Source organism: Helianthus annuus, chromosome 2, assembly GCF_002127325.2.
Source record: "Helianthus annuus cultivar XRQ/B chromosome 2, HanXRQr2.0-SUNRISE, whole genome shotgun sequence".
In the NCBI taxonomy this organism is placed as follows: Eukaryota; Viridiplantae; Streptophyta; class Magnoliopsida; order Asterales; family Asteraceae; genus Helianthus; species Helianthus annuus.
The window spans coordinates 147,698,677-147,705,475 of record NC_035434.2 but is presented as its reverse complement, the minus strand read 5'-3'; the positions used below and the strand labels follow the sequence as shown (position 1 = coordinate 147,705,475).

The following is a 6,799-nucleotide window of genomic DNA, read 5'->3' as shown; positions in this document are numbered from 1 at the left end:
AATATCTATATCTCTAAGATGAAGATAATGTATGGTAATGAAGATTTGGAGCAGCAAGAGGTAAAAACAGCCCGAATTTTTCCTTTTATAAATTCGATTCGATTCGTGAGTGTTAGTGTGTGTGTTTATATTGATTAGGGTTTCATCAAATGCAATGTGAGGGTTTCCAATCGGTGTTTATACAAATAATATAGAACCCAATTTTTATGTATGTGTATGTAGTGTGTAGTATGGGGTCTTGCTTACCTCATTCAAGGAATAACAATGAAAGACAGGGGTCATTGATTTCGAAAAACTCCGCCCCTTTGTTCGCCTTCTTCCTGATTTTAAGTTACGGTGAGTCAATTTCCTTTTTTCTGATTCTAATCGATTAAGAACTATACGTGATTAACCAACGAATTGTGGTAGATTTTATGTTTCTATTGCAGTATTTGGATTGAATTGACTGTTGCAATTTAATAATCGTCAGTTATAGTTCGTTTTTTGAATATAGAGAAACACTGACTTATTTAAGGTGCTTGATTTGGGTGAATAGTAGCAATATAAACTGCTATTGTAATTTGGTGTGATATTCAATTCAATATCAGCAACCTAATCAAATTGTTCCCTAAACATAGAGTAAATGTGTTCATCAGCAAGGTAATAATATGTACTAATTTTCAATTATAAGAGACTTCTAATAAGGAAATATAGCTATTAGGTTATGTCAAGGTAAGCATAGTTTATAAAGAATATGTTGCAGAATAAAGTTAATACAACATTTTAGTAATAAATAATAAACTGCTTTCTTATCTATAAAAGGGAACAAAACCTGCAATTTGACTTTTAGATGTCAAAACTGAATTTATATGTATATGTGTATGTAGTATAATATATATATTTAACATCTATTTTACACCATCTAAAACAATGAAAAAGAAAAAATAAAAATAAAAAAATTTGAAAACTGTGACGTCTTTTGAAGAGGGTTGAGAAACCACACGTCCATAGAATTGAAGTTTTGTGAGACCACATGTGGTGGGGCGCAAACCTCTCTCAAAGCGTCTTAAAAACGCGGGGGAACACTGTACCCTCGGGCGTTTTGGACCTTTTTTTGACTGGTAGTGCTACCACAAAGCGCCGAACGAGGAGTGGACTTTGGTCAAAATAACCATGGTCAAACGGCTAACTTTAAAAAAAACCGGTTTTTGTTTTAAAAATCTATACTATATTCGCACTTTCGTACCGTGTCACGCACTATCTATATCAGTCGTCGTTCCAGGAAAAAACAATAACTATTATGCATGTCGTGCATCGCACGGGTGTTCCCCCTAGTATATACTAAATGTCAGTGAGGTATAACTCAAATAGAAGTTTTGCTAAATACTTTGGCCCCATTTAATTGGCCAAATGTCCATAGAGGAACTGTAGCAAAATACTCACAATTATTTCGCATGCATACATCATACAATATTTCTGTTAATATCAACTTAGGATCTATTCATATTCGCAACCCGACAATATTGTAGACGATAAGATTTGCCTTTAAAGACCTTTTTAAAATATTATCAAGGACAGTATTTCCAACAACTCATATGCCCTAAGCCATTCAATTGTTGTGATTAAAACTAATCGATCCCTTGACCCGTTCACTAAAAAGGAGAAATATACGGAAAATGTAATAAAAATAATGATTAAGTAACTATGATCAAAATGCAACAGATCTTACTGACAGTTATCTTTAGAACATGTTGAAACCATAAAAAATAGTATAAAAATATCCCAAAAAAAAAAAAAAAAAAACAGGAGACTATCCCAAATTTAAATCAATGATGAGCAAAACAATATTATACAAAAATCATCTAAGTTTTGAATGAAAACAATGTAGGAAGTTTGATGCATTAAAAATATCAATGCTTTGCATGACATTCAACCCATTTGACCTGTTTTCTAAGTAAACACTCCTCATATCGACATCTCCATAAGTAAATAACTGTTTGACCATCTCTAGAGTGTGCTAGATGGATCAGCGAATTGTGCTAGATGAACTGTTTATTATTATATCATTATGAAACAAAAGAGTAAACTGTCATTTTGGTCCCTAAGGTTTGGTCACTTTTGCCACTCTAGTCCAAAACTCAAACCTTTTGCATCTGGGTCCCTGTGGTTTCAGTTTTATTGTCATTTTGGTCCAAAAATGAAATCAGGTCATATATGTCTTATAAAATCTTGCAATATTGTCCTTTTTCTCAGGGCAAATCAGGTCATTTGTGTCTTATAAAATCTGGTATTTATTTATAACAAACAAATGACCATTTTGCCCCTGAGGAAAAGGACAAAATAGAAGGATATTATAAGACAAATATGACCTGATTTCATTTTTGGACCAAAATGGCAATAAAACTGAAACCACAGAGACCCAGATGCAAAAGATTTGAGTTTTGGACTAAAGTGACAAAAGTGAACAAACCACAGAGACCAAAATGGCAGTTTACAAATTACATAGTGAAATCCAAACATATCAGTAACCAATTATGGTTTCACCTATCTTAGCAAATTCGAAAATTAAACAAAACTATGGAATGTCTCTAACTACAAATTGGGAAGTACGGATTCATAAGTGAAGGCCATACCTGCTTGATATGACAGCTAATCATGTGCCATTAAGTTTCCTCACAACCACCATTATGTTAAAAGGGGTGTAAAGAATTAAATAAATAAAAAAACCATGAAAAAATTGATTGGCTAAAGAAGAAGAGGGTTACATGTGATTGGGCCATCAAAATGGGGGCTTTGGCGTTGTTTTTAAAACGCCTGGGACAAAAAAACCAAAAAAAAAACCCGCCCAAGGGGGCCATGACCGAGGAGTGCTTTGGCGTTTTCCGGCAAAAAAACGCCCCAAATCCACACCACTACGGGTGGTCTAACAATCTAATCCACTATTGTTACTTCCTGTAAGAATGTAAATAGAATATATGATTTCCAAATTCAAGGAATATGTGTTATACATCTGATTTATATGCATATATAATAGTAGTAAGCATAAAAACTACTAACAAAAGTAGCTTGAATCCAAAGTAATTTCTCTTCTTTATTGCCAGTTTATTCATCTATAAATATACCAGTTATCAAAATTCACAAACGCTTACATGCTCATAAACAAAACATAATATACCTATGGTAAACAATGATCAAAATCTAGTAATACACATTGCACTTTATACGGATAAACAAAACATGTAGGCTCCCAACAAAGCAAGCAAATATGCAACAACAGCCTTCGTTTTTCTCTATACAAAACTATCAAACAATTGAATATTCGTATCGTAAATTGACAGATGAAATTGAATAAAAGGAAGCGTATAAGTGTACGGACGATCAATAATTTACAAGTGCAGATCAGCAGGAAGAATATACCTGTGAAAAGTGTTACTGTTGCTGTGTGATTTGCTTGATTTGTGTGGTTAGTTCAGAGGCCGGCGTGAAACCCTAACCCTAGCTATAACAGTTCAGATCTGTGCTAAATCAGATCAACCAAAAACCAATGATCGAAAACATCAAATAAAAAGATTGGATGACCTGAATAAATGATATAGAATAAGAATCATATAGAAATACCAGTTAATGTTGATGATTGCAGCCGTATGTGAGAGGATGAGATATTGAAACGAAAATGAAAGGAAAATAAGGAATTGAGAAATATGGAAACGGATCGGGCTAAAAAACAGGTGGGGATTAAAAAAACACACGGGGATTAATTTGGAGGGAAAAATTGAGGGATGCCTCTTTGAGAGCCACGTGTCCTCTAATGAGTTTCCTTTATTATATAGTAAGACTAGGTTTTTACCCGGGATTGCTTCCCGGGCTCGAGAAATTTATTTAGATAAAGCACCTGTAACATCCTAAAATTGCCCAAAGTCATATCGCAGCTACAAAGCCCAACAATTTTGCTAGCATAGGCGTCCAAATCCCACACGCAAACTGAAGGCCAAACTAACCTGGACAGGTGTGAAGGCCAAACTTGAAGTCAGCCCATAAGTAGCCCTACCACTACTATATTATTTATCCTTGAACCTGAAGGTTTAAAATCAAGCATATTCAATAAAAACACAGATAAATCAAGCTTCCAAAAAAATGTCATGTTTAAAGAATCATACTTTTTAGCGACTTTGGCAGCAAGCTTGCTTTGACCAACCGACACACGCAACCTCCCGTTTCCAGCTTGACCAAGCATACCATATCCTTCTCCTAACCCATCCCCTATTTTTTTAAAGAAGCACCGTTATTAGAACTGCTACAAATTTATTAAGCATACGAGAGGTTAATTTTAAAGGCCACATATTAAACACAATATGCAACAGAAAACCATGAGCTAAATGTTAATTTTAAACGCCACATATTAAACACAATACGAGAGGTTACTTACCCAATGAACTTTCTTCAGGCACTCCAAACTGCATTCTGTTGACCAGTTTCCGCATATCGGTAATAGCATATCTGATAAAAAAGGTGAAAATATCATAATATATAATTAACGACCCAATATATGTAACTTTTTTCTACTCTAACATGGTATTTAATTTGTGGGTTAACATACTTTTCTACATTCAAGTAATTATAAAACAGTTTTTCCCCATTTTGGTCAACATGTGAACTTGCTGTAAAAGCTTTTGTTCCGTTTGGGTCATCAATAAAACACTTTATGATGACCAAAACATCTATAATGACTATAACGTACACAAAATAAAACAATTAAAACAAGATAAAACTAAAAGTAAGTCGGTTTGTGCAATAAACCAGGATTTTTTTTTAAATTACACACCTTTCCTTCATTTTCCTAAGGCGGCAACCACCTCGTTTCTTCTTAGGTTCAGAATCAGGGACCGGAAATGGTTTAGGTTGCTTTGCGGGGGGGTGGTTCTTGCCATTTTTCAATCTTCTTACGAATTTCTTCACGATATGCTCTTCCTTGTTTGCCAGATGGATCACCTCTGATCGAGTCAACACGTGCCGCAAGAGTTGACTTTGCCGCCACAAGACGACATGCACGCATCTTGAGAGCAGGTGGTGTAGTTTGAAAAACCTCTGTTTGCTCTATGTGACCAACACGAAACTGGGAAGTTGCAGTGGAAAAACCAGCTAAATTTTTCTTTTTGGCGCCGAGAAGCTGAACATTACAAGCTGGCATCTTTGCAAATGATGTCAGTCCGCCAGCTGTATAATGCCTCCAATACCACAAAGGTTAACTAAAAGGACATAAAGTAGTTATTAACATTTTTTTTAACAGTGGCTTAAAACACTGTTTTTTACCCAACAGTGGCTTGAAACACTGTTTTAACCCAACAGTGGTTTCAAACACTGTTTTAACCCAACAGTGGTTTAAAACTGTTTTAACCGAAAAGTGTTTTCAAAACAATTCAAACCACTGTTTTAACAACATTGTTTTGACTCAACAGTGTTTTCAAACACTGTTAGCAATCCCAACAGTGGTTTAAAACTGTTTTAACCCAAAAGTGGTTTCAAACACTGTTTTAACCCAACAGTGGTTTAAAACTGTTTTAACCCAAAAGTGGTTTCAAACCACTGTTTTAACAACACTGTTTTGACTCAACAGTGTTTTCAAACACTGTTTTTTACCGAATACAGTGGTTTCAAACTCCGTTTTAACCCAAAAGTGGTTTAAAACTCTGTTTTAACCCAAAAGTGAACACTGTTTTGACCCAACAATGGTTTAAAACTGTTTTAACCCAAAAGTGGTTTCAAACCACTGTTTTAACAACACTGTTTTGACTCAACAGTGTTTTCAAACACTGTTTTTAACCCAATACAGTGGTTTCAAACTCCGTTTTAACCCAAAAGTGGTTTAAAACTCTGTTTTAACCCAAAAGTGGTTTCAAACCACTGTTTTAACTAACATTGTTTTCAACTAATAAATCCAATTATACCATCTGTCGAATTAAATATTACCAATTCTTCTAATTTATAAAAGAGAATAATTGACATACACTACTTTGAAACATAATTAACCCGAACCTGAACCGCACAAGCAGTGTTTAGTCAATAGAAAAAATAAAAAATAAAAAACTAACCTGGACAGGTGTGAAGGCCAAACTTGAAGTCAACCCATAAGTAGCCCCACCACTACTATATTGTTTATCCTTGAACCTGAAGGTTTAAAATCAAGCATATTCAATAAAAACACAGATAAATCAAGCTTCCAAAAAAATGTCATGTTTAAATAATCATACTTTTTAGCGACTTTGGCAGCAAGCTTGCTTTGACCAACCGACACACGCAACTTCCGGTTTCCAGCTTGACCAAGCATACCATATCCTTGTCCTAACCCATCCCCTATTTTTTTAAAGAAGCACCGTTATTAGAACTGATACAAATTTATTAAGCATACGAGAGGTTAATTTTAAACGCCACATATTAAACACAATATGCAACAGAAAACCACGAGCCAAACGTTAATTTTAAATGCCACATATTAAACACAATACGAGAGGTTACTTACCCAACGAACTTTCTTCAGGCACTCCAAACTGCATTCTGTTGACCAGTTTCCGCATATCGGTAATAGCATATCTCATAAAAAAAAGTGAAAATATCATAATATATAATTAACGACCCAAAATATGTAACTTTTTTCTACTCTAACATGGTATTTAATTTGTGGGTTAACATACTTTTTCTACATTCAAGTAATTATAAGACCGCTTTTTCCCCATTTTGGTCAACATGTGAACTTGCTGTAAAAGTTTTTGTTCCGTTTGGGTCATCAATAAAACACTTTATGATGACCAAAACATCTATAATG

At 34.5% G+C, this 6,799-nt stretch overlaps 1 long non-coding RNA gene across 1 annotated transcript; it reads right to left on the bottom strand.

Moving 5' to 3' along the window:
• Window positions 1–4,134: 4,134 nt before the first annotated feature.
• Window positions 4,135–5,054, bottom strand: LOC110906537. Its single transcript, XR_002573853.2, has 3 exons — window positions 4,802–5,054; window positions 4,406–4,476; window positions 4,135–4,239 (listed from the first exon to the last, which is right to left on the bottom strand). It is a non-coding gene; the product is annotated as an uncharacterized LOC110906537 (long non-coding RNA).
• Window positions 5,055–6,799: the final 1,745 nt, after the last annotated feature.